The sequence below is a fragment of the Micrasema longulum genome, unplaced genomic scaffold (assembly GCF_059751315.1).
Source record: "Micrasema longulum isolate JH-2025_06_02 unplaced genomic scaffold, ASM5975131v1 h1tg000341l, whole genome shotgun sequence".
NCBI classification, from domain to species: Eukaryota; Metazoa; Arthropoda; class Insecta; order Trichoptera; family Brachycentridae; genus Micrasema; species Micrasema longulum.
Genome location: NW_028277544.1, coordinates 704,643 through 731,151, shown reverse-complemented (window position 1 = coordinate 731,151; position 26,509 = coordinate 704,643). Strand labels below are relative to the sequence as shown.

General features: G+C 33.0%; 1 protein-coding gene and 2 long non-coding RNA genes across 6 annotated transcripts in view; 2 read left to right on the top strand and 1 right to left on the bottom strand.

The window, feature by feature from the left end:
- The window catches only part of LOC148282294 (uncharacterized), a 232,300-nt gene that overhangs the window by 73,073 nt on the left and 132,718 nt on the right, over window positions 1-26,509 (top strand). The window contains exon 2 of the long non-coding RNA XR_015822128.1: window positions 20,394-20,607. This is a non-coding gene — a long non-coding RNA (uncharacterized LOC148282294). The remainder of the gene's footprint in view (window positions 1-20,393; window positions 20,608-26,509) is intronic.
- Window positions 1-26,509, top strand: part of Arms (Ankyrin repeat-rich membrane spanning) — a 116,480-nt gene that overhangs the window by 1,273 nt on the left and 88,698 nt on the right. Inside the window, exons 1-2 of one of the 4 annotated variants that reach the window (XM_088225310.1) lie at window positions 9,146-9,219; window positions 12,964-13,065. The exons of 1 other annotated variant lie outside the window; for it this stretch is intronic. The gene's annotated coding sequence lies outside the window, so the exon portion shown is untranslated. Of the gene's footprint in view, window positions 1-9,145; window positions 9,220-12,963; window positions 13,066-26,509 lie in introns of those variants that run through there. 2 more of the 4 variants (XM_088225311.1, XM_088225313.1) reach the window with 2 other exon arrangements.
- LOC148282298 (uncharacterized) lies at window positions 732-5,132 on the bottom strand. The gene is made up of 2 exons (XR_015822131.1): window positions 2,966-5,132; window positions 732-1,709 (listed from the first exon to the last, which is right to left on the bottom strand). It is a non-coding gene; the product is annotated as an uncharacterized LOC148282298 (long non-coding RNA).

Below are 26,509 nucleotides of genomic sequence, written 5' to 3'. Positions count from 1 at the left end.
CTGCTCCAGTGCAATGCTGCAGGTCATTATTTGAAAACTGGATAATGCACCGCTACATCCATTTTGTAAGGCTTTTTTATGCCAAGTTTTGCATCCATATGTGACCACAGGTCATACCATGGGTACATATAAATATCCAAAGTGTAGCTTTTGATTATAGGCCCCATTTTTTTCCTACCTCGCGGCAGCCAGTGCCCTGTATGGTTTTTGCCTTTCTTAGCACATGTTGTATTTTTAAGTTCCAAGTTAGTCTCTAATCGAATGTGAGCAAACAGATAGGTATGTCTATTGCCCGATAGTGATGTTAATAATCTTTTTCTTAATTTATAAAAAATATTTATTTATATCTAATAAAATTAAGATACAATAAACAGTAATTAATCTAATTTTTTATGTCGAGAACTTATATCAAAATTTAATCAGGATGAATTAATCCCAATTTTAGTATGCTTTTTTTTACACAGTGTTGGGTGAAATGTGTATGCCATTTAAAAAATATATATTTGGACCCCTGTATTTAGTAGCCTTACGTGTCAGGTGCATGGCTAAGATACTCAGAAAAAATTGTTTTTGTTTGTCTTGGAAATGGGATGTTCGATCACTGATTTTGGTTTATTACCTTTATGAGTCCAATCACCATTGTTGCAAAGTCCAAGAGCAATGGCGCGTGATAACTACTTTTAACGACAGTGTGGATATCTGTTAAGAATATTTCATCTTTCCTGCATTCTGCTTCAAGATTATGGCGTTTGTAAACTGAAAAATGGGCACTGAAATAACAGATGTTCGACACTCTGTGAAGAAATATCATCGCATGGACAATAGTTATAGTATGCCATTTACAAGAGAATCCGGTGTATTGTCTATCTGATAATGACACTAGTAGTCTTTCAAGCTGTTGGTAATATAAAGTTATTTGTAGATTTCTATATTTTTCGGGGGGACCCGGCAAGGCACTAGAAGAAGAAATATTTTTAATATTCATTTCTATTATTAAATTAAGTGCACTTCTATAAGAAATTACAATCTACAGTTAGAGTAAACTATTTTATTGTGAGTGCACATAATATATTTTTTGTTTCCGTACATGTGTTTCTCATCCGAAACACTTAAATACTTAAGTGTTTTTATGAATGAAATAAATATATTACTATATTTTACCTGCTGTTGAAGGTTACATTTTTATTGCTCTGACACCTTGCCCTTTTATAGATCTCAGTAGTTCACTCAACTGCCTCACCACTTGCTGATAATTTAATTACATGAATAGTGCTGTTGTTAGTATTTTCTAAGGAATAAAATAAAACAAAAATGAATTCTTAGTTTTATACGCATTTATAAATGTAGATCGTAACAGAATTGGTGCACGCTAGTTATTATTAGTACGCCATCTATTTTTCTCAATTTTATTTTATACATTATTTTTTCCAACACAAAGACCAGGTGGCCCAATTACTAGTGAAATACAGCACAGAACACTCAGGCTTGCGAGAAATGACTTCTCTTTTTTTGTGTTCTCAATTCGAACCTAAAACCTTTTACGCGTGAGTCAAGTGCCTTACCCATTGCACTACGAAGACCGCCAATATTTAAAAAGTATGTGTACTTCATGAAAATCTTTATATCATAACAGAAATAATGTATTTTCATTAAACTGAATGTCATTTTCCTAACGTATTGTCCTATTACTAAAGGGTTGCCATATTTCGCTAGGGTCTTGTCGGGACGTTCTGGAATGGGGATATGCAGCAACAAAAAAAGCAATTTTACAATGGTTTTTCAGAAATATAATAGATATGTTTTTCTTACATTTTATGTGGTGCTTCAATTTATATTTATATATTTTTTGACTTAATATTGACATACTGCTATATTGATTAGACAGTCCCCGGCAGCAGACGACATTTTTTTTCGTTGCTTTTTACTAGGCCAACATTAATTATATTACTTTTTTCAATGTGGTTTTATGAGTAAGAATGGAAATTAAATCAATTTCAAAAATTGAAAAAAAAATATATTTCACAGAGCCTATCAACTTCCACTCTATCGAGGCAAGATGGGCTTCAATGATTTTCTTTCAATGCATCAATTGCTGGAAGCATTTGCAACCATATTTACACATTCATAGTCAGTACAGCCGTAGAAGATTTATGTTGATTAACAGCATTGTACTGTGTAATTCTAAATCGGGACATTATAGGTTTCATCGGGACGTCGGGACAGAGGGCTTAATAACGGTGACAATCCCTATATATCGGAACGGATGGCAACCCTATATTACTATGACATTTCTTCTTAATAAACTGCAATATTTTGAGTTTGTCAAATTGTTTGTAGACCAGAACTGGATTTTACCATCTAATAAATTAGTAAGATTCATATATTACAACAGAGATGGAGAACATTTTAGATAAGAGAATATGAAAGTATAGGTATTATCAGGGCGTATGACCTTTAATTGGCTGGTTTAACACATAACATTAAAGCATTACACACAGTATAACTTTCACCATTCCACCTAAGTTTAAGCATTAAATATTCTTCAATTGTTCTATCTATTGATTTTTGTGAAATTAAATGCTGAAACCTTTATTGATACATGTGTATGAATACCTATGATAAACGTATTTTAGGTTGTTAAATAATACACTTCTGTTTTTTTGTATTTCCGAGCGGGCGGAGAATACAGTTCTATGTGCGAAACGGAACCAGGACCTTGGACGAATTTTTTAAACTCAAACTAAAAAATTCTTAAAGGGGGAAATCGATTTTGATATAAGTCTGCCTCGTTGTGTAGTGGTTGGCACGCCCACCTACCATACTTGAGTTCCTGGGCTCAATTCCCGGCAGGGTGGATATGAATTATTGTTTATTTATTTTTTTTTTAAAGAAATATTAGCGTTTTATAATTTACCCATATATATCAATTTTGGTGGCCATTTTCAGCAAGTTTTGTATAACTCACTATTAGAAAATGGAAATTAAGTCGGGGTAAAGCGGGGTTCGAACCTCGGACCTCTGATCCGTGAGTCCGCAACGTTAGCCACGGGACCACAACCCACTGCAATATTTTATTGTTCCTGTACCTACTGAAACCTAAAACATAAAACTTATCACATTACCTTCCATGTAACAAAAATGATCCAGATACGGTGCAATTGTTGCTACAATTGTTACTACTGCTGCAGTGCCCTATTCACCACTGGTTGCAGATAAGAAAATGGTGATTATGGTGAATCAGGGCCCCGATCACCAATTACCTATTACTTTATCTTCAATAAGGAAATTCACTTATTTTTTTTATTATAAGCCAAAATGTATTATCAGCGCTATGATTTTTAAAGTTTTGTATTTCTAAAATTGTCGGCTTCGTGTCGTAATGGTCAGCGAGTTTGACTACCATGATATGAAATATTTATTTAAAAGGGTGTTTTTACACTAGAATATTTCATAGTCCCAGGACTGGTACCTACCTAAAGCGTTAGACTGATCACCTTACCTTCATGCAACAAAAAATATCAAAATATGCTGCGATTGGTGTACCAATGCAGTGCCCTATGCACCATTAGGTGCGAAAAGGGAATGATGATAATGACTTCTGAAATTACTCCGCGTGTGACGTCTCAATTCTCTTCCACTTCTCGGCCAGTTCTGCCTATTGGTCCGTTGATTTACTGTAAACCGGAAATCTTTCACAACTCTCTTATCATTGGTTGATTCATATAAACTAGTGACGTCATTCAAAGTAGGTTTTTCAATCAAAATATTTGTTATTATTTTTTTTATGCGTTTTCAAGAAACTTTGCTGTACAATTTAATGCTCTAATTTTTACTGCGCCTAAGAAAACATTTTTATATTCACTTTCCCGTGGGGCTAAACTTCGTCATTGTCTGTATTGTAAAATCGAATTTTATGTACGAAAATGTGTATATTTTTTATTATATTTTATTTTAAACATGTTCAATTACATGTTGCCGAAAAAAACGCTTTGGATTTTTTCTACAAATATTCACGTTTTTGCTTTTTATAAATTCGATTTCGCTTTGTAGACAGATAATGATAACTCTGTTAGGATGATATGCGGTGGGAGAAAAATTTGGTGAATAGGTATTTGAACGTTGTTTTTCAGTCACTCTCTCGCATATGCCTCCCCGATAGTGTGCGAAAAGACTTTTGCACGTCGGATTTATTATGCCTTACTAAAATCGACAAAATAGAGATTTCGTTGCCCCGTTTTCCATACCCCAAAACTGAACCGATTTTTATTTTGAGAAGGAATATCAAAATGGAATTTTCCGTGTCGATGCCATTTCCGCTTTTCAAAATTACATATCACATTTGTATACCGTGCGTCCGAAGAAGGCGATAAAAATGGGCGCTTTTATGGTTTTTGGGTCGTTCCAACTCTCTTAAGAAACGATCCAGGGTGAAAATACGGGAATGCGTTTGCATGAAGAAAAATCAGATCGCGTTTCTAACTTCCCATTGTAATCGAAGCCCAGATATTTCTGAAAATTTTGTCAATAATTAACGGCAGCTCAATAACATTTTATTTATGATTACATTGATAACCATTTAAAATTTTCTGACTTAAGAAATTTCGGCTTTGATGTCGACTGAAATGTAGAGGTGGGTGAATAAATTATTACGAAAATCATTCAGCGTAAATATAATATATCTTCGCATTTAGATTTGCTGTACCGAGCTTTGAGCGCGTTTAATCTGTCATCAAGTCTGTAGTCTTTGAACTGTATTTCATTAAATGAATTTACTTAATTTATTAACATCTTTGAACGATGTAACATAATGCATCGTCACCTATACAATTATAATTGATCATCTGCAAAATCATTTTTTTTCAGATATAAAAATAAAATTACTGTTTTTTAAAATGCTAGATTAAAGTTGATTGCGTGAACAATCACTTTTTCCACAAATCGACCCCTTGGAATCGCAAGGTTCTATCTGACACTGTATTATTAACCAACTCGGTACAATTGAAACTTTTAGCACTTTCTAATGGGGAAGTTCTGTGTAATGGGAATTGAATGTAAAAATGTCACGCGGTAAAATTAAAGCATTTAATTGTACGGCGAAATTTCTCGAAAATGAATGAAAAAAAAAAAATAAACTACTTTAAATAACTGTTCTAAGTCAACCTATGACATAGTGTTGTGATCGATTTTTGGTTTCCGGGAAGCCAACACACCAATCAGAAGAACTCTACGAATAGAACTAATGACGTCCCACGCTGAGTAATTAAACTATTAAAAAAAAATAGTCGGAGCAATAATGTATAAAAATACGATACATAAAAATTAAATTAATTTTTCTTTTGGCTTAGTTTGTTAGTCTATTAACATTTTTTTTTTTTAAACCACTGGAATTCATGATTCCTCTAATGTCCAGTAAATGGTGTTGGTGTGTATACAGGGTGTTCTTTAAACCCTGTCACATCCGAAACCACGATGATCAGTGTGACCAAGAAGACATACTGACATATTAAAATAAATTTTTAGAACGGATAAAATTTACAAAAATAAAATTTAAAAAAAAAAAATGGTTGCTTACAATCTGCACGAGAGAAGCGAGGAGAGGGGAGGAGGGAGTCTGATACACCGTCAACCAGATTCCCACGCCCCCTCGCTTCTCCCCTGCAGAAGTAAGCAACCATTTGTTTTTTTTAATATTTAATTTTGAAAAAAATTCTGCGTTCTAAATATTGTTTTAAATATGCTAATATGTCTTCTTGCCCATACTGATCATCGTGGTTTCGGATGTGACAGGGTTTAAAGAACATTCTGTAGAAGGAATACAGACTACTGCAAATAAAACAGCTGTTTTCACTCGGTAACTCAAATTTATCTTTAGTTGGAACTGGGCTTCCAGTCTCGACACAAATTTAAGTCTCGAGACGAGACGAGACTCGGAGTCCGAGTCTTCACCAGACGAATTTCGAGACTTCGAGACTATTCGATACTAACGATAATTCGTACAAAAAATAGTAAATGTAGTTAATAAATCGCATCATAGCATACTTTTAATAAAACTTTTTATTAAAATAAATACAAAACATACCAACCAACTATTCCTTCACCAAACACACGTGGATCCTAATAGTCTAACTAAAAGAACATAAATCGGATAGCTCAATACGTAATAGTTCAACGTCAAAATTATCGTCGATCAATTTTAATTAATCGTATTGCGATTTTCTTAAAATAAACACGAACAATATAATTTAATATAAAGTCGATATTGTCGATCGATAGGGAAGTTCTCTGGTGGTGAATCAACAATTAAGTACGGCATTTGTTTCCTACACTTAACTGTCAATATTTCCAGGAATTCATGACATATGCACACATTTTTTTTGCTTTAATTGAAAGTTAAATTGACCTTTTTTTTCCAAATATTCTTTGTTTACAAAAGATTCGCTTTCAATGCCCCTATCGCCGTCAGAGCAACCTCAGTATTAGAGTCAATTTGTCTGTCACCCTTCATCTAATTTTCCCAATTCTGACGGCTATGGGGTATGTTAGTTCATTAGCTTGTGAGTAAACCGGAAGAAACAAGTCCGATCGGAAGAACCAGAACCGTCACCACCCCTCCACCGGCCATATTTATAATTATTATTTAAACCTATTAGGCTCGAAGTCGGCTAGCAGCCAGCAGCCAGCAGCCAATGCTCCAGAGAGAGCTAAACGTAAATATGTGCAGCTTTAACACACATTCGAGTAGTGCCGCACTGATCCACCCTCGGACTATTTTTTTTTAAAAGAGAAAAGATACAGATGATATTATTTGTGTTTGTGCTGCTATTATTTTGTGAGTTAGGAATGTGGAATGTGCACTAGATGCAGCTAGTAGAGAAATAACGTGTCTATTTTTTGTACGTCAGTGTTATCAACACCTTCCATTATCAATCAGTAGGATTGTATTCAGATTAGATTAGACTGACCTCCCCCACATTTCTTTATGGGAGCGATGTGCTTCGCTATAGTTCCTACCCGGGGCGAATCTTCCATATATCTTCCGATTATGCTCAGCTTAATTATCGATAATAATGTTTTATGGTAATTACGTTTATAGAAAAAACAATTGAAATAATTATTGTTTATTATATTAAATAAAAAAAATATATAAATTACCGCCACCGCACCGTTTTTATTGTATTCCTAAAATAAAATTGAATATCGATAAAGCGCGCCCAGCACCCGGCCCGTTCCCAATAAACGAAGCAACCGACCGTTTAGTCGAGCTTATTCTCCATACAAAAATGTACGCTTTGTTTTAGATTTTAACCACAGTTGTGATTATTTTGTACTGAAATAAACTTGCAGATTACAAATACTATTAGAAGATTCTTTATTTGGAAAAAAGTATTTAGAACATTATTTCCTAATGACTATTTTTGACAGTATTTCCTAATGAATACGGTTGACATATGATCACCATTTTGTTCGTTCGCCTGTCTTAGTGAAGAACTTTAATTATATTGGTCAAATAATTAACTGGCATTAATAATTGTAACATTTTCTAAGATAAACCAGTATTATAATAACTAAGCAGAAAGGGAATGTTTATTTTTTTTACTAACTACTCACTAAAGTTAAATTTTGTAAACCTTTCGCATTTTCGAAAGCTACGCACCTACCGTGTTTGTAAGCACAGGGGTGCCATTATCTGACGGTACATGCTGCGCTTGCCTCCATTATGAGGCAATTTTCGGCATTAATCATTTTTAGAAGGAATCGTGCAATCTTAATAGGAAAAATATCTACTAAATGTCATTGTGGCATAATTAAATGTGTTATAATTAAATATTGGAAAATATAGGTAAATAAATATATCGCGAAGTTCGAGTAAAATTGATTGATTATTGATAATTGTTTTCTTTAAAAAGTATTCCTTCTGTTGTCAAAAGCTAAAACGGAAAGATGATGTACAATGTACATATCTCAAAGAACCACGAAAAAACATAGCCATTTATACAGGGTTTTGTTTAAACCCTGTCACATCCGAAACCACGATGATCAGTATGGGCAAGTAGACATATTAGCATATTTATAACAATATTTAGAACGAAGAAATTTTTTCAAAATAAAATATTTAAAAAACAAATAGTTGGTTACTTCTGCAGGAAAAGTAAGGGGGGCGTGGCCATGTGGTTGACGGTGTATCAGACTCCCCCCTGCCCTCTCCTCGCTTCACCCTTGCAGAAGTAAGCAACCATTTGTTTTTTTAAATATTTTATTTTTGTAAATTTTATTCGTTCTAAAAAATTATTTTAATGTGCCAATATGTCTTTTTGGTCATACTGATCATCGTGGTTTTGGATGTGACAGGGTTTAAAGAACATCCTGTATAATATTTTTATGGAGGTAAAAAATTATAAAAATCTTTTGTAGCTTACATATAAAAAAACTCACAACTCGCACTGGTACCTACACTACATACAATATAATATGTTTATTATGAAATTTCTCCGTGAAGGAGTAATATCGAGATTAGTAAACCGCATGCCAACACTGCGGACGTGATGGCGATAATGTTGTTATATTGCATGATACCTGACGCTGATAAACTTCACAATTTAGCATGATACCGCGGTGTATTATTATATTTATATAGGCTTTTTCAATAGTAACGCTCCATCTTCGAAATGTAATAAAACAAAATGGGTTTAAAACTACATTACGTTTTAAAAAGTATATCACCCGAATGTCCTCCGCGGTTTCGTTTAGTCTCTTGAACTCTGGAGGTCCAATGACCGTATCGTTCAAAATGGATAAATTTCACCAATGACCCGCCTGATGTTGGCCTTAAGGGCGGCAATCGTCTGTGGTTTGTCGGCATAAACTCGAGATTTCACATAACTCCAGAAAAAATCATTGGCGTCAAATCACACGATCGCAGTGGCCAGTTGATGACGAAAAAAAATTATTAAAAAAAACTATTTTCACTCGTTGTTGACCCGTGGAGCGTTCTATAGCAAAATGTAAATACTAACCGAGTACGCCGACCAAAGATTACACCTGTCAGTCTCTCGACTTCTTCACGAGCCGTTGTCAAACATCGAGCGGTACTATTGAAAAATCCTATATATTCCTCCATACAATAGCATTCCTATATCACGCACCCGCCAGTTATCGTGCTCGAGGCGTGCTACGTACCCGTGCTATTTCGCTGGTTATATTTTGGTGCGGGATCTTAGGGTAGGTCCCAATACTCTAAATTTTATGTTACGTTTATTAAACTGTTAATTTTACATGCTGACCGAGGCTAACGTGGTGAACTATGTGTAGATTATTATTTCACTTCGACGATTACAATGGGAAGTTAACGTGGTTATTTTCAACAATGTTTTGAGTATGTCCAAATGTTTGCAGACAGGCTGGATTTCCTCGCTAGAGAGTTATTCCGATCTAAATTTGTTGCAACTGAGAGGGAAAACATTTTGGAGAAGGGAATGTGGAAATCTAAGTATTTACAGGGCTAACAACCTGTCATTGACTGGTTTAAGTGGCCACTTAACACACAGTGTAACATTCACCATTCTGCCCATGTTTAAACATTTACAGTTCCTCAACTCTTCCACCTGTCACTTAAACCAGCCAATAACAAGTCATAAGCACTGTAAATGTCTAGACTTCCATATCGCCTTCTCAAAAATGTTTTTTCTCTCTGTTGCAATAAATTTAAATACGAATAACTCCCTAGGGAGAAAATTCAGCCAGTCTGCAAGCATTTAGACATACTCAAAACGTTGTTGAATTAACTACCTGGTAAATGAAGAAGTATAAAAATTTGAAAATTGTTTTCAGGCGTTGCCTAGTAGGTGATTTGATTCAGCCCGATGAATCTCACCCGCACAATAAAGGTTTCAGCTCTTTTACTTCACAAAAGTCGACAGATGGAAGAGTTGAGGAGCTGTGAATGTTTAAACATGGGCAGAATGGTGAATGTTACACAGTGTGTAAAGTGGCCACTCAAACCAGCCAACGACAGGTCATAAGCCCTGTAAATGCCTGAACTGAAATCTTTTCCTTCTCTGTTGCAACAAATTAAGAGTTATTTTCAACTGTCTATTATATAAAATCAAATTTTCTGTACAAATAAAAATGTACATATTATGTGTTTGTTTTTTTTAATTAAAAATATGTTCAATTTCTGGTTACCGACGAAAATACTTCAAAAGTATATACACATGTTTAAATTTATTTAAGATTTTTCATTTTGGACAATTGTTGATAACTCTGTTAATTGCCTATCCTCATCGGGGCCATGGACCCTGGATAAGAAAAATGCGTAAGAGATTTTCCGTTTTTGGTCGATATGGTCTACTCGAATTTTCTATCCAGAAATTTGAACTGTTGTACATTTTTTGTTGCTCTTGTTGTACCTTATACCTAGTTCCTGTACCGCCAAAGTTTCATACTTTACAAATTATCATTACAAATATTGCCATTGTGACTCGACTGAAATCATCTGCAATCTGCCTAAAGAAACAATTCCTATATTTTCCTTAAACACTTCTTTCTTTTTCTCATTTTATTTTCACTTTCCTTTTGAAGACCAGTATCGAACCAACTTATTTATATTTTATTTGTCCAATTATTAACGCCCAAAAGGTTTTTTTAAATACGTACATGTTAAAAAATACGGTTTGAAATAAAAATAATGAAACAAATAGAAATACTAGAAACTCAATTATTATTTAAAAATTGGTTCTTGGAGTTTAAATAGTTATAGAAAATACATATATTCAAAACACACACTACGTATAACCATTCTGCCTATGTTTGTATTCTTCTTCTTCTTCTTCTTCAGTCTTATGTCCTTGTCTGCAAATATTTGGATAAACTCAAAATATTGTTGATTAATCCTTTATCGTTTTTCGGTATCTCTAAAACTTTCGTTTAGGTAATAAAGAGACTTAAAACCAGCAGACTATTCGATCAATTTTTTTTGCAAGAATTCAACGAATATGGGCCTTACGGTTAAGCCTAGGTGTAGGTGATGGAATAAAGATGGGATACCATTCTTATTCTACTTTTATATTAAGGATGGTATTCCCATCCGTACTCTACTACTATGCATATGCGTAACTTTATACCAAATTTATGAGTAAGGCCCCGAGTTCCAGGGGCGAATCGTCAAAATAAGCGATTATGCACAGCTTACCATTAAATTAGACTTTCGATAATAATGTTTTTTAGTAAATATGTTTATACGAAAATTTATAAAATAATTGTTTTTTATTTTAAATCACCACCGCCGTTTATATCTTCCTACAAAAAAATATCTATGATGTGCGCCCAGCGCCCAGCCCGTTCTCAATGAATGATGAAACTAGCCAATTACCTTACCTTATTTCTTCATACAAAAAAGTACACCATATCTCAAATCAGCGTTTTAGTACTAAAACAAGCTTCCAGATTACTAATATTATTTGAAGATTCTCTATTTGGACACTAGTATTTCGATCATTTTTTCCGAAAGACTATTTTTCTTTGATAGGATACCGTTGACATATTATATATCACATAGGACATGTGGCGTTTGAGTGGTCGTTTTTGGCATTATTTATTTTAAAAGGAATCGGCCAGTGCCCAGTGTTGACCGTTACTGCTGAATGCCATTGTGCTATTTGTTGATTAACTTTTTTACGAGTGTTGTATTAAAATAGTATTGAATAAATCAATGTTTATCGTAAAGTTAATAATAATTATTGTTGGTTTTTATTTTCACTGAACCACAAAAAAATAGTAATTTATAATTATATTACTTATGTGGGTATATAAATTAATGATATTTTTTTGTAGATTACCTATCAAATAAATCACGGCTCGCCACTGCCGAGTTCTAAGTCTATGTTAAGTTTGATGTATGACCACGATAGTAAAATTATCGTGCTTCAATTTATTAAAAAATAAATATAAATGTGTTGGTCATAAAAAAATACACAAACAATAAAGAAGTTCAGTGGTTTTCATTTTGTAATAGACTATCAAACTAAGCCGTTTTTTTTTAAATTTTGTGTATCGCTTTGATTTTTTAATGTTTTTGTAATTTTGAATTTACTCCGCCCGTGACGTCACGAGTTCAGGTTGATGATTTTTCCTGACATTGAAAGCGAGAACTTTACCTTACCATACACCAAAATACACTAAACGTTGAAAAACATAGCTACTTGTAAAACCGACAATACTCGTACATCACAACACATAACAACGCTATAATTTATTGTTCATCCGAACCTGTGAAGTTTCACAGTAGTTCATTTTTCAACAATTTTTCTTTTCGTGCATTTTCGAGAAACTTCACCGTACAATAAAATGCGTCTAATAAAACATTTAGTGTATTCATTTTCATGTAGCACCGAACTGTTTCATTAAATCAGTTTTTTGTAATTTTCCAACATTGTAAAAATGTATTAATTTATCCCTTGTACATAAAAAAATTGTTAGCATTTTATAACTACCTCATTCGTTAGTGCTTTTATACAAACATAAATCCTGATCTTGATATTATGATGCATATGGCACTGCATTGATACACCAACCGCAGCGTATCCTAGACATTTTTCTTACATGCAAGTAAAATAAACAGTCTTACGCTTCAGGTGCCAGTCTATGGTCTATGAAATATTCTCATGTTAAAACACGTGTTTAAATATTTATTTAATGTTGACCGTGTCGGGGATCAAACCCGAGACCTCTTGCATGTAGGCAAACGCGCCTCGGGTGGACCTGGGTTGTGATATCAGCGTATCATGCATGCTATTATGTAACGAAATATATTATATATGTTTATTACTTTACTTATACGTTTCGATTAAGTATAAACTGTAAAACGAGTGAATTTTCATTGTTATCTTCTACCTTATCACGTGTTCTTTAATCACATTTCAAATCATGAAGGTAAACAATAAATTGTTTATTGTATTTTAATTTCAGTGTGTACCACATCAGCCTAACAATATAGGTCTCTCATCGGCGTAGTTCTGTTTCTTCGTAGTTGTGAGGTGTCATTTGTCATCTACAAATATTATACTTGGAGTAAGTGTGACATACCTTATTATTAAAAGTTAATATAATATAACTAGAGCTTCCATTCGAGACTTTCGAATTTCATGAAATTATGCTTTAAATCTCACATTTTATCTGACTAAACATCACATGATGCACCAACCTTAATAACAATTCTTATCTAAAAAATATTATTTACTAGCGGACCCGACAGACGTTATCCTGCCCGAACGTTGGTTTGCCTGCTATTAGCTGGTACAAACATTTTTTCGTAAATAAGGACACACGTTATTTATTTTGAGCTAATTACATATTCGTAATAACGGTTAGTTTTTCGTTGTATCTCCTCATGTGATGTGGCTAATAGGCCTCGTCTTGCTCAAATCAAAATCGTGCAAAAATCACTACTCTAGTGCCGTAATCCATGGAGAAAATACGGGAATACGTGTTAATGAAGAAAAGTCAGAGCGCGATTTACCCTGAGCCCTCTAAAATTATAACACTTAACCCATGCCCAATGCGAATTTAATTTTAGTCATTATTTAACCGCCAGCCGTATTTTGTCGTGACCTTTAATTAAAATTTAATTCGAAACATTAAAAGAAAAATGCCTGATTGTGTCGTGAAAGCGTGCAAAAACTGTTAGGATAAAATTAAAAATACTTTTGATTGATTAGTAGGTACCTAGGTACTTGTTTATGTTTGAATTCCAAAACTAAAAATTAAGAATATTCCAAATTTAAATTTAATTAGATACCTAGGTACTTGTTTATGGTTGAATTCCAAAACATAAAATAATTCATTTTCAAATGTAGAATTCTTTTTGCAAATGTCAAACTCTGCGCTACTTACCAACCGCTGTGCATTAAAATGCAATTCTTACATAAATGTAAGAATCCGTTTTTCAAAAATGTGTCAAACGTCAGTTTAAATTATTTAAGCATTACTAAAAAAAAATCCATTGAAAATAAATTAATATGTAAAAACTAAGAAATTGTAAGGAAATTAATCAATTCAGTATCCATTAAAAATATTTATTGTTTGTAGACGTTAAAATACAAACTTTTTTCATATAAAAAAAAAACAACATTCTCCGCATTTTTTAATATATGCATTTTAGTCGAATGCAACCCTGGAAAATTGATATAAACACATATTTGCTTCTACTTTTTTTCCACTCAACATGTTGAAGATGTTATTGTTTATGAACTTTGAAGAAAATTTTGCAAAAAACCGCGCGTAAAACTGTCAAGACATTTTAGAGTTTTTGCGAGACAAATAACTGCGATTCATTTATATACCTATATATACATGGTGTTCTTTAAACCCTGTCACATCCGAAACCACGATGATCAGTATGGACAAAAAAAACATATTAGCATATTTAAAAAATATATTTTTAGATGAAAGAAAATTTTAAAAGAAACAAATGGTTGCTGACTTCTGCAGGGGAGAAGTGGGGGATCTCGGTTGTCGGGGTATCTGGCTCCCCCCTCCTTCCCTCGTTTCTTCCCTGCAGAAGTAAGCAACCATTTGCTTTTTTAAATACTTTTTTTTTTTTAATTTTGTTCGTTCCAAAAAAATATTTTAATATGTCTTCTTGCTCATACTGATCATCGTGGTTTCGGATGTGACAGGGTTTAATGAACACCCTGTATAGATAGATTAATCTAATGTTAAAACTAAAGTTTTCTGTGAAGTTTTAGACTAAACAGTATGGGCTCATTCTGACATACGCTTACCTTTGTTTTTCTTGTACAAACATCGACATTATTTCATAACCACGTCAAAACCACGGTGTGGATTTTCGATTCTCCTAAACCACAAGGTTTACAAACGTAGGGGCGTGACATCACTACATTTGTCTATTTAGATAATGGTTTGTTATGTGTAGGTTTATAGGTTTTCATCGGTAAAATTAGAATATGTTATTATTCTCATTTCTAAATGACATTACAGAATACAAAATGTTTTTCCTAAGATTGGATATAAATAAATAAAAAATTGAAATAAAAACAATCACGGTAGGCAAACGCGCTAATCTAATACACAACGAGGCGGAATAATATTTACTCGATTTTTTTCTTTCAGGATCTTACCTGATAGTAGCCATCTAGTCGAAAACACTTTTCCAGTAAATATATTTTACGAGCTTACTCATCCTGAAATAATCCACCACATAATTGCCTCACAAAAACTTACGTTAAAAAATATTTAAATTTAAATAACCTAATATTTATGAAACTGAAATCATGGATATAAGAAGAGTGTATTGCGTACTCGCTTTGATATTTTTTATACACACGCGAAAAATCTTTATTATAACTAATCAAAACCGAACCAGTCAGAGGCTTAACCTTAAAATCAAAATACGCCTCTGTAAAACTAGACTAGAACAGAGACGTGCACTCTTCTTCGCTCCTAGACTATCCAGTGTATTTATTGATAATGCGAGAGACATGAGAAACTTAACCAATCACGCCTTTAAAAATTATGCTGAAAAGTGGGTCATGGATAGAGATGTTCTTGGTTACTTTAACTAAATTGCTAACAAAATATGTTACTTTTTGGTTTTTTGTACTAAAATATTTATATTGTGTATTTATGTATGTTGTGTATGGATATGTGTGTATGCATGTATGTATAAGTATGTGTATGTAATTTTATTTTATTAGGGTTTTTTTTCCATCATTTTGTTCTATTATTATTCACATGTACTGTAAACCTATTTATTTATTTGAAAAATTGTAGCTTTTTATGATTTTAAAGTTTTATGTTTTTTTTTCTGTTTTGTTGTTTTAGCGGTAAAGAAATATTAAATTTTCCTTGAAATAGTTTTTTTTTTAAAATTGATAGTTACTAACATGCGAAACTGAAAAAAGACAGTAAGTCCTTAGAACAGTCTTCTTAGAATCAGCTTTCTTAAGATGATTTTTTTAAATATAATGAATTTCTTATTATTTTTTCTAAATGTCTTAATAACATCTTATTATGAGAAAAGGCAATCGATAATTATACAATATTATTTGAAATACATTTAAACTGTTGATTCTCTTGCATTTTTCAAATTCATATTTCTACCTACTACCACATATTTTATATTGTAAACTGAATCCTTAAACACCTCGAAGCCGGTTGAAATATAACTCAAAATGTAAAGTGGTTTATACAAATGTATAAATAAATGAGTGAAAAATGTTATACCTCTAAGTGAAAATATTTTTGATATTAAAAATATAACTATTTTTTATTAGTTAATGGACATTACTCTGGCAGCCAAGCTGTCTATTGTATCATTATTTGCCAATACAATTAAAATACGTAGGTATTTATTACTTTTGTAAATTTCAAATCAATAATGACACCGTCATTAGTATAATAATAGTATAGATCTTCAACGCCACATTAATGACTGCACTAATGTAATTCCTTGAAGTATAACCGATTTGGCAGAATCTTGAAATTGGCAACACTTTTTACGCTAATTATAATCAACATGCTGGCTGTAAAATGTAAACGAATTCCACGTATTATTATAGTTGGATAATTTATATAGCGTTATTTTTTTGTGAAAATCACCTCAAGGGCACTGTACAATAAAAAAAATCCCAGCACGTCTTGCAGCTACAGAGCGCACTGACTATTGAGATTCTAGTTTCTCGTTTCCAATTATGATTTATTTCAATTATAACAGATAGGAGCTAGATTACAGCACGTCTTGCAGCTACAGAGTGCATGGACGGTAAGCAATGTAGCCCCCATTTACATTATGCTTTAATTTGACAATGAAGTTTAGCGTTTGAATCATATTAAAATAAATTTAAAAAAAACTCATTTTTCAAAATAGGAGTTAAATTATAACAAGTCTTGCAGTTACTGATCGCATGGACTGTTGAAATTCTAGACCACATTAACAAAATTTAGGTATTTGATAGTTGATAACATTTATATATTAAAGCTTGATTACCAATTGTCTTGCAGCTACAAAGCGCATGGGATCGAATCGAATTCTAGCAACTTAAAATTGTATCGATAAATTTTAAAAAAATAAACATTGAGCAGAGTATATAATTTGTCAAGTGTTCATGCTAAAAAATAAACAATAAAATAGAGCAGCTATACAACATTATGGTTCACAAAATAAAGAAAGATATCCGAAGGATAGCTTTTGTAGATTGTAGGTAGGCTGCTCGCTGATTCCTGGAAGATGGCAGATGCACATTATGTGCCGTGCGTATTGTTTCAATGACTTGGTATCCATTTTGGTCTGAATTGTTGCATTTTATGATAGGTACGCAACATTCCCGCACAATTTACTTTTTTACGTTAATATTAGACAAATGCGTGTGTGAGAGTGGTAAAGGAGTTGATTTATCATTTTGTATGTTGTTAGAAAGTAGGTATTAAATAAAAACCATAAATTCATTTTCAGTACATAGTACTGTTGTAATTTATTATGGGGTGTAGTGTTCCAGATAGATAAATTTGGGTACTTTCGAGTCACAAATTAATACATTCTTAAACGATTTGAATGATTTCATATGTTTAAAAAAAGATTTTAAAGTAAAAAAAACACAAACTGGCAGAACACCTTTGAGGTAACACGCCATTAAATTTTTTTTTAAATAATTTAAAAAGTAACAGGCGCACTGTTATTTAAAAGTTTCCGTTCACTACTTGTCACATATTTTGGTAAGAATAAAGTGTAAAAAAATGTATTAAAATGATTAGTCTTCTTTTCATCACATATCAATAGTCCACACATTGACCACTTATAAACTTTAACTCAATGTTTTTTAGCAGTTAATAACTTATTTTTGAATCTGCTACGATTGAAAAGAGGAACTATATTTCACGCCCAGCCGGTACGTGGATGAGCGCATACTCTAAAATTACTTCATCTTGTGATCTGTCAAACATACATTCATTCATAGGCGGCCTCCGTGGTGTAGTGGTCAAGACGCTTGACTCACGCACGGAAGGTTCCGGGTTCGATTCCCGGTGAGAACACAAAAATTAAAAGTGTGATTTTTCTCAAGCCTGGGTGCTCTGTGATGTAATTCACCACTGTAATTAGGCCTCCTGGCCTGTTGTGGTGCAAAAAAAATGTTAAAAATGTTAAATGTTAATATTTTAAGTCTGGTCGTACATTGATAAATTAAGAATACAGTTCTGTGTGCGAAATAGAACCTACCCAGGACTAGTGTTTTCGACTCTGGCCTGGACTGGCACCAGAAGCGTAAGACTGTCCTATGCTCCAGCGGGTGCGGATAGCGAAATGATGGTGATGAAATTTCTAGCATAAAAATAAATAAGTAAATGCCGTTATCGCTCTCTTCAAACGCTTGCTAAATTATATCACTCCAAGGTGAAGTTCTTATCGATTGAATATACGTCAAACTCCGTATTCCGTACATACGAACTACTTACCCGACAAACGTAGGTATCTTGAAAATCAATCTTTTGTGGCTAAATTAAGATCGCAGATCGTACCTGTTTTAAACCCTTATTTAAACGATTGACAAATAACATTTTAACGGGAACAGCGAAATTCTCAGGGTAGGGAATATGGAAGTCTTGGTATTCACAGCGCTTATGACTTATGACCCGCCATTGGCTGGGTTGTGATCTCTTTACACGCCGTGTACCATACATCGTGGGTATACGGTATACTGGCAACGGGAACAGCGAAATTTTCAGGGTAGGGAATATGGAAGTCTTGGCTGGGTTGTGATCTCTTTGCACACCGTGTACCATACATCGTGGGTATACTGGCAAAAAACATGAACTCGAAAATATGCGGATTCGACTTAATGATGCAGTTTTGTAAAGTTTTGAACGCTCTACAAACTGCCAAAATACACTAAGTCATATTAAATTTCATATCTCTGTAGTTTTATAAATAAATTTAGGGTAAAGTCGTATACCGGGTATTTTATTCAGGATAAAAGCTTTAAATAACTTAATATTTACTTTATATAAAATTAAGAAACGAAAAAATTAAAAAACATGTTCTCAAATGATCACTTAACATCTTACTATATTTAAATAAGATATAAAAGAGTAAAATTAGAACAAAACTTAAATGCTTGAATTCTCAAAACAGGGATTTGAGAGTTAAAGTTTTTTGCCAGTATACTTACGACATTATATGCCATGTTTGAACATCCTTAAACAAGTCAATCTTGTATAGTCAATACGAAGTTTTCTAAACAACTTCTTGCTTATTAATAGTAATAAAAATTGTTTATTAACAAAATTCATCATCATAATTTCCTTTCCGCACCTAATGGTGCATAGGGCACAGCATTTGTACACCAATCGCAGCGTATCTCGATCATTTTTGTAACATGAAGACAAGATGATCAGTCTTATGCTTCAGGTACCAGTCCAGGGATTATTAAATATTTTGGTGCAAAAACATCCTTTTAAATAAATATTTCATATCAAACATGGCGGGAATCGAACCCGAGACGTCTTGCATGGTAGGCAAACACGCTAACCATTACACCACGAGGCCGACTAACAAAATTACAATATATTTGTCTACTACATTTTTTATAGTAATAGATATCTCTGGATTATGTGTAGTCTGCCTAACTAACATAAGTTCAACCTGTTTTAAGGCAGAATTTTTTTGAGCTAAATTAACAAAACATGACTACCTACTAGAGAATTTAGCATACGATTTTACAATATTAATATATCTGTTTTTTTATATTTTCTTTATGAAATATATTTTTAAAGATGTTCTGACCTCTCTACCCAAATCCAGTAACATATTTTTTGTAAATTTATTAAGTCTGGCAAAATGCATGATGAAATCATACGATTTTGCCATTTTAAAACGATTGTTTTTTTTTAAATCGCGTAATAATAAAAAAAACATGAATTTTTGAAGGTACTTATATTTAAAAATATACTTAAAAGTTTTATGTAACTAAAATATAATATCTTTTAGATCGGCAGATTACGTCATTTCAAATTTAGACTTCGGTATCTGGGTTCTCATATAAAAACTAATACCCGTATGCAGAGACCAACCTCAAGGTGAGGAAAGTACATTCTATTGTCTTCACCTTCGGGTTATTCTCTGCATTTGAAATTAGAATGTACTTTCCTTACCTTAAGTTTTGTCTCTGCATACGGGTATAAGTATTGAACTAAAATTTGTTATAATAATTTGAAAATGAAAGTGGCTAAAGCAAAATCTAAGTTTTTTGTTTTTGAAAAGAAAAACACTTGCTTAAATTGGATCCGAGTCATGATTTTCCAATGATCGGGCAATAAATTAATTGACCGTACAAAATACGCGGGATAATAGCTTTTTCTACGGCCGCGAGTTCTATAAAGTAAAGTTGAATTACTGTATGAAAGTGTCAAGTTTCAATATTTATGTAAAACTGTTTTTGAAACATGTTTAATTACAGGTTATTGACTAAATTCTTTCAAATTTTCTCACAAATATGTATATACATTTTTGTACATAAAATTAGATTTTACTTTATAAACAATTGAAGATAACCCTGTAATCTTCCCATTGTAATTGTGCCGTGCAGTTTTCAACTGTCCGTAAAGTGTAATCTATTTTTTTCTACACGTATATATGATATTTGTTTTAAAATTTGAAGTATCTTCCACGGTTACCTTTAGTTAAACACGTCAGGGCCGCGATTAAAGAACGGCTATCTTCATCGGTATATGCTGAGACGGTATAAACTAATATCGATATTTGTATGAAAATTCAAAATATCTTCGTCGGTAACCGGTAATTAAACATGTTTAGAAAAAAAATTGTAAACTTATTATATTTTTCATACAGAAAACTTAATTTTACTTTGTAGATAAAGTTAACGATAAATTTTATCTCCCATCATAATCGAGAGCCTGAAAAAATAATTTAAATCAATATATAATTTTTCATGCAGATAATTTGCTTCTTTGACAAGCGATGATAACCCTGTTGATTTCCGATTATAATTCGGGCCCTAGTTTCTGGTTATATTTCATTCCGTCCGGACCCGTGGAATATTATTATAATTTTATATTAAGCATGTAATTTTTTTTTATGTCTCCTCGACTTTACAGCTTAGTTAAAGTAATAACTAGAGGTCGACCAGCCTTATGTGGCAGTTGACTAATTTTATAACTAAAATCCCTTACACCCCCCACCTTGCCGCTCCCCGCACCATGGAACTTAGTTGCAAGCAGTCGTTCGGGGTGAAACATTGTCCATGATTTCTGTATTTATTTCCTATTATTCATTAAATAATATGCCGCGATCATCAAAAGTTAGTTCGTGGTTATGTTAGAACAATTGCTTACGCAGTTTTACAATATTGTGAAGCAGAAAAGTTGCAGAAAGGACCATTAATCGCCTTTGAAAATTCGATAATCGAGCTGCCGCCATGACAGCTTTATTATTTGATTATTTAACTAAGTGCTGCCAGGATAGTTATTTTAACTAACCCTTTTTAGTGGCTTTTTCTGAAAAATATCTACCTACATCTGCGTTTACCATTTTTTGTTTTATTTTTTATTTCATGTTTAAAAGGGGATTGTTCAGTTTATATTAAATTAAGTATGAAAGTATTTTTAAGAAAGTTTTGTATTGTTTTTTAAAAAACAAGTTTTGTTGTTTGTTTTTTTTTTTTTTTAATATTATTTGGTCAGTTTTTATAACTTCATATTGTTTTGTTTTGTCGGGTTTTAACAGTTTTATTGAATTATTTTTTTAATGTATAAACTTTATCTAGTATATATAATAGCAGTACATTGTTTAATCGTACAACGCTTGTCTTTGTAATTCAATTCATATTTATTTATAAACTACCATAGTATATAATAATAATATAATAGTAAACGGGTTAAAGGAATTACAATATTAATATGGATGGATGCAGAAAGCGAGAAAGACAGAGAAAAACGTGCCATAATCTTATTCCTAAAAAAAACATAATGACAATATTACTGTTAAATATTTTTGCTGAGAAAATTAAATATACAAAAACATTTCATTAGCAATTATTTCTACACCTGACAACATTGTCCATCCTATACTAGCGCCCTCACCAAACTGCCAAGTAAGGCTGGTCGTCCTAGAATAAGCTACTCTTAACTTATTGTCTTAGCTAATATTCTAAGAACTTTGAGTATAACATAATATTGAATTTATTGATTTGAACTCGTGTAATTTTCTTATTGTGTACGTTTTGGCTCATTAAATGTCGTTTATGGTTCGAACCTTTGTTTCAATAAAGTATTTTCTTTCCACAAATACTCAATTCGTAACGGTGACAGTAGTAGTATATATTTTATGACATTTTATTTCTGATGGATGTGACTCATTCATAAACAACACATTACAACTCACGCAAATACGCGATTACTTTATATTTTTACTAAAATATTTTATTTTGAATTCAATACAATTCAGGAGCGAGTATGATAATGATTTTTAATAATTATATGTAAGTGAATTATAAATTGTCGGCCTCGTGGTGTAATGGTCAGCGCGTTAGCCTGCCATGCAAGAGGTCTCGGGTTCGATTCCCGGCATGGTTGATGTGAAATATTTATTTAAAAGGGTGTTTTCACACTAGAATATTTCATAGTCCTCTACTGGTACCTGAAGCGTAAGACTGATCATCTTACCTTTATGTATAAAAAATGATCAAGATACGCTGCGATTGATGTACCAATGCAGTGCCCTATGCAAAGTAATGTGAAGTAATAAGGCGTTTAGAAATTTATCCATGTTTATAATACAAAATCCGGGTATACTATAATAATGACTTGAATAATTCAAACGCAAATTTAAAAAATCAAATAAAATTTCGTCAGAACAGTAACATTTACTCATGTAAAATATTGTGATTTTTTTGTTTTTCAAAGTTTGCCGCACGCCGTTAAAAAATAGTTTACCTAAATCGTCATCGTCTTTTCCCTATCCGCACGCAGTGGTGCATAGAGCACTCCATTTTATTACACGCTATGTTCAGGTACCAATCTAGGAACAGTAAAATAACCGTATTTAAAACACATGTTTTGAGTTCACCCTGCCAGGAATCGAATCAAGCATTAAAGATGAACGCCCGACCACTGCATTACGAGGTCGACTTATTTCCTCTTTCCCTTTTCAGGTTTTTAGTTCTATTTCACACCCAGAACTGTATTATACTTGTACTAAACTTTTCAGAAACACAAAGTGAGACTACCTGGACACGGAAAAAATTTATTTAAAAAATGACAAATATAATTTATAAATCAAGGACTTGAACTGTACAACGATTTACCCGGTGGAATAAAAAACAAAACAAAGTCAGCTTTTGCCCTCGGAGCAAAATGACATCTAATAAGTAAAATAAATACACATATCTACGCACTTAAGTGACACAGCTTCATTATGACGTCAAAGTTGAAGATAAATTATCCCGAGCGATTATAAAGATACACTACCGACCCTCTCACCTTCATGTTTTGATGTCAGTTCGTCGGTTTGTACCGACGGGTCAAGTACCTCTCGATACACATATCTACACATTAAAAGTGTCAAAAAATTTGTTCCACCGAGCAGTTTTTCCTTTAATTACGATTTATTGAATGTTTTTATCGTTCTGAGGTTGGCACCTCTTTTCTTTAAAGTCCATTAAAAATATGAGAGATATTTAAGTTAATTTTAAAGTCGAATTAAATTCTGACATATCTGTCAGTTTTTAAAACGAACGCCTAGATGCACCGACAGATAATGTGGCTAGATTATGCCCTATTAACGTAAACATTTGTGTTTGCAGTTTTTTGAATGGACTTAATCTGTTGATTAATAAATAAAAGCATCTAGTCGTAAAATGTTGCCACTATAAAAAAATAATTTAGTTATAATATTTTTTCTATCTGTTTTACTATCTGTCTGCGTGTACGTATCGAGCCGTAAAAGGAGCCGGCTTTGTAATCGCTTGGTATATAAATACAGACGATCGTTACGCATACCGTCTTGGTAATTGTCAAAAGTCATATAAAAGTTATGTTCAAGCGAGCATTTTTTGCTTGAATTGGGATTTATTGGAGTTATAATCGCTTTAAAGTGGGCACTTTTTATCACAAAAGCCTATTTAAAATATAAATGAGAACTATTTTTATTTCAATAAAATAAGGAACGCGGACTAAATTTTTAGGGTTATTCATTGGTTGGGTTCAAGCATACATATGACGCCGAGATGACAAGTCGGTAGAACATAACGAGGTAGATAGAGATAGTACAGAAGTTAAGTGTTCCGTCTCGATGTGTATAGATGAAGATAGCGTTCATAATCGCGGCACTGGACTGACACCAGGGCTGGTATTTCGCACGTATTTACAGCGCGCTATAACGCGTATTTAGCAAGTAAAAACACGCTATAATTGCGTTCGTAATACCAGCCTAGGGGTGCTAGTTTGAACTACTCTCGCGGCACGAAAGCAACAGTTTTTCTCGTGTATTTACATACAAAATAATACGGCCGCGAGAGCGTTTGGAATACCTGTCCCATAGGAATTAGGTTGTACACTTTAATGGTTAAGTAGACCAATCCTCTTCGACCGAAAGTTGTGTTATTTTTCGATTGCTTTTGCAGCATCGGGATGGAATGTCTAGAGTGTCATCGTGTTTAGTGCCGTGGGAGGTATTGAATAATTTTCGTATTTTATGTTCTAATATGGACGTCCTATTTAGTGTACAGATCACTGCCATTGATCTAGTTTTACTAATTTTTTTTTAAGCGTAAATTGTAGCTGTCCGAAAAAGTGATTTAATGATATTATTTTTCTTTCCTATGAGGAAATTGTTGAGTGGGCAATATTTTATCAGTGACCTTTAAAAATTCACCGAAAATATCTAAATGTCAAAGAACAGAGCATTTCTAAGGTGGTTTTGCTCTCGCATAACTTTTTCATCCCCTCCTATCGTTTACGTCAGTTTTGATTTTACAACCATAAAAAAATTCTTCATATTTTTTTAAAAAAGAAATCTTTGCGTTCTTATGATTTACCCAAATATTTAATTTTGAGGGCCATTTTCAACGAATTGTAAATAACTTTCTACTAGAAAATGGGAATCGAGTTGGGGTAGAGTGGGATTCGACATTCGAGTGGGAGACACTAGCCACAGGACCACAACCCGATTCTTACTGCATAGAAACAATTCTACATACTTAAGCTAGGGTTTCCTAGGACAGCGGTGCCCGTATTTTAACGTCCATAGTGAACGGTGATGCAGTGGACAACCGTCGTAAAGGTGATTAGAGAGTGGTTTCCTAGGAAAACGGTGTTAAATGGTGTTGATAACACCGTTTTCCTAGAAAACCACACTCTAGTCACCTTTACGACGGCTGTCCATTGCATCACCGTTCACTACGGCCGTTAAAATACGGGCACCGCTGTCCTAGGAAACCCTAGCTTTACTATTAGTAAACGCCAAGACTACGGACATTATGATAAATTAATAACCGATTTACACTTATAGATTGTGAGAAAAACTAATTGACTGTTGCAATGATTAATTATCCTTTGACTGTACATTTGCAAATTAACGGTAGGAACCTTTTGAATATTTTTAATGTTTAGAAAAAAAAACCTACTACACTGTTTTCACGAACCTAATCTTGTTTTACTCGAAGCTACTTTTTATTTATTTTATAGTATGTTAGTGCATTTACTGCTAAATTAAAAACGAACCCGTTTTTATTTATTTTTGTTGTGAGTTTTGAAATATATCATCATCATCAAACCCTTTCCGCACCAAATGGTGCACAGGGCACTTCATTGGTACACCAATCGCAGCGTATCTTGTTAAGATGATCAGTCTATTACCTACATCTACGTCTTATCTACATTATTTAACTATGAATTTTTTAAACTCAGGAAAACGCAAACCGTTTTGGTATTATGTAAGATAGCTTTTTACTGGCAGATTTTTTGTTGCGCACGAAGTAAGAGTTGATAGCTTTTCTTTTTACTATTCCAGCACACAATTTCCTTTTTGCGCTGTAAATTTTGACAGCGTACTTGCTTTCCAGCTCACTGCTATTCGGAACTAACACGAGGCTTTCACGATACAAAAAAAGCATAGCTAGCACGTAAGCTGCGTGAAATCCCACTAGAGGCCGTCAGATCTTGAGGGATAGTTTTTATCGATTACTATTTTCATAATTCTTTCTGTAGAACGTTGGTTGAAGTTGCCAAAGCTATTTTTAGACACAATGCGTATTATTTTACTTTAACCTTTTATACAAAATATGCGAGGAAATTTATTCGGGTCACTTCAAAAGTTTCCAGCATGGTGATTTGTCAATACATTTGACGAATACTTTGTATGAACCGAGCAACCGAGGTATATTCTTTAGTTGTTACGTGTATTAAAATAAGATGAATATTTTATTTTTTTATATATTATGTTGGAATGCTTTCGTTTTAATATTTCAAATTATTTTTTAACGTT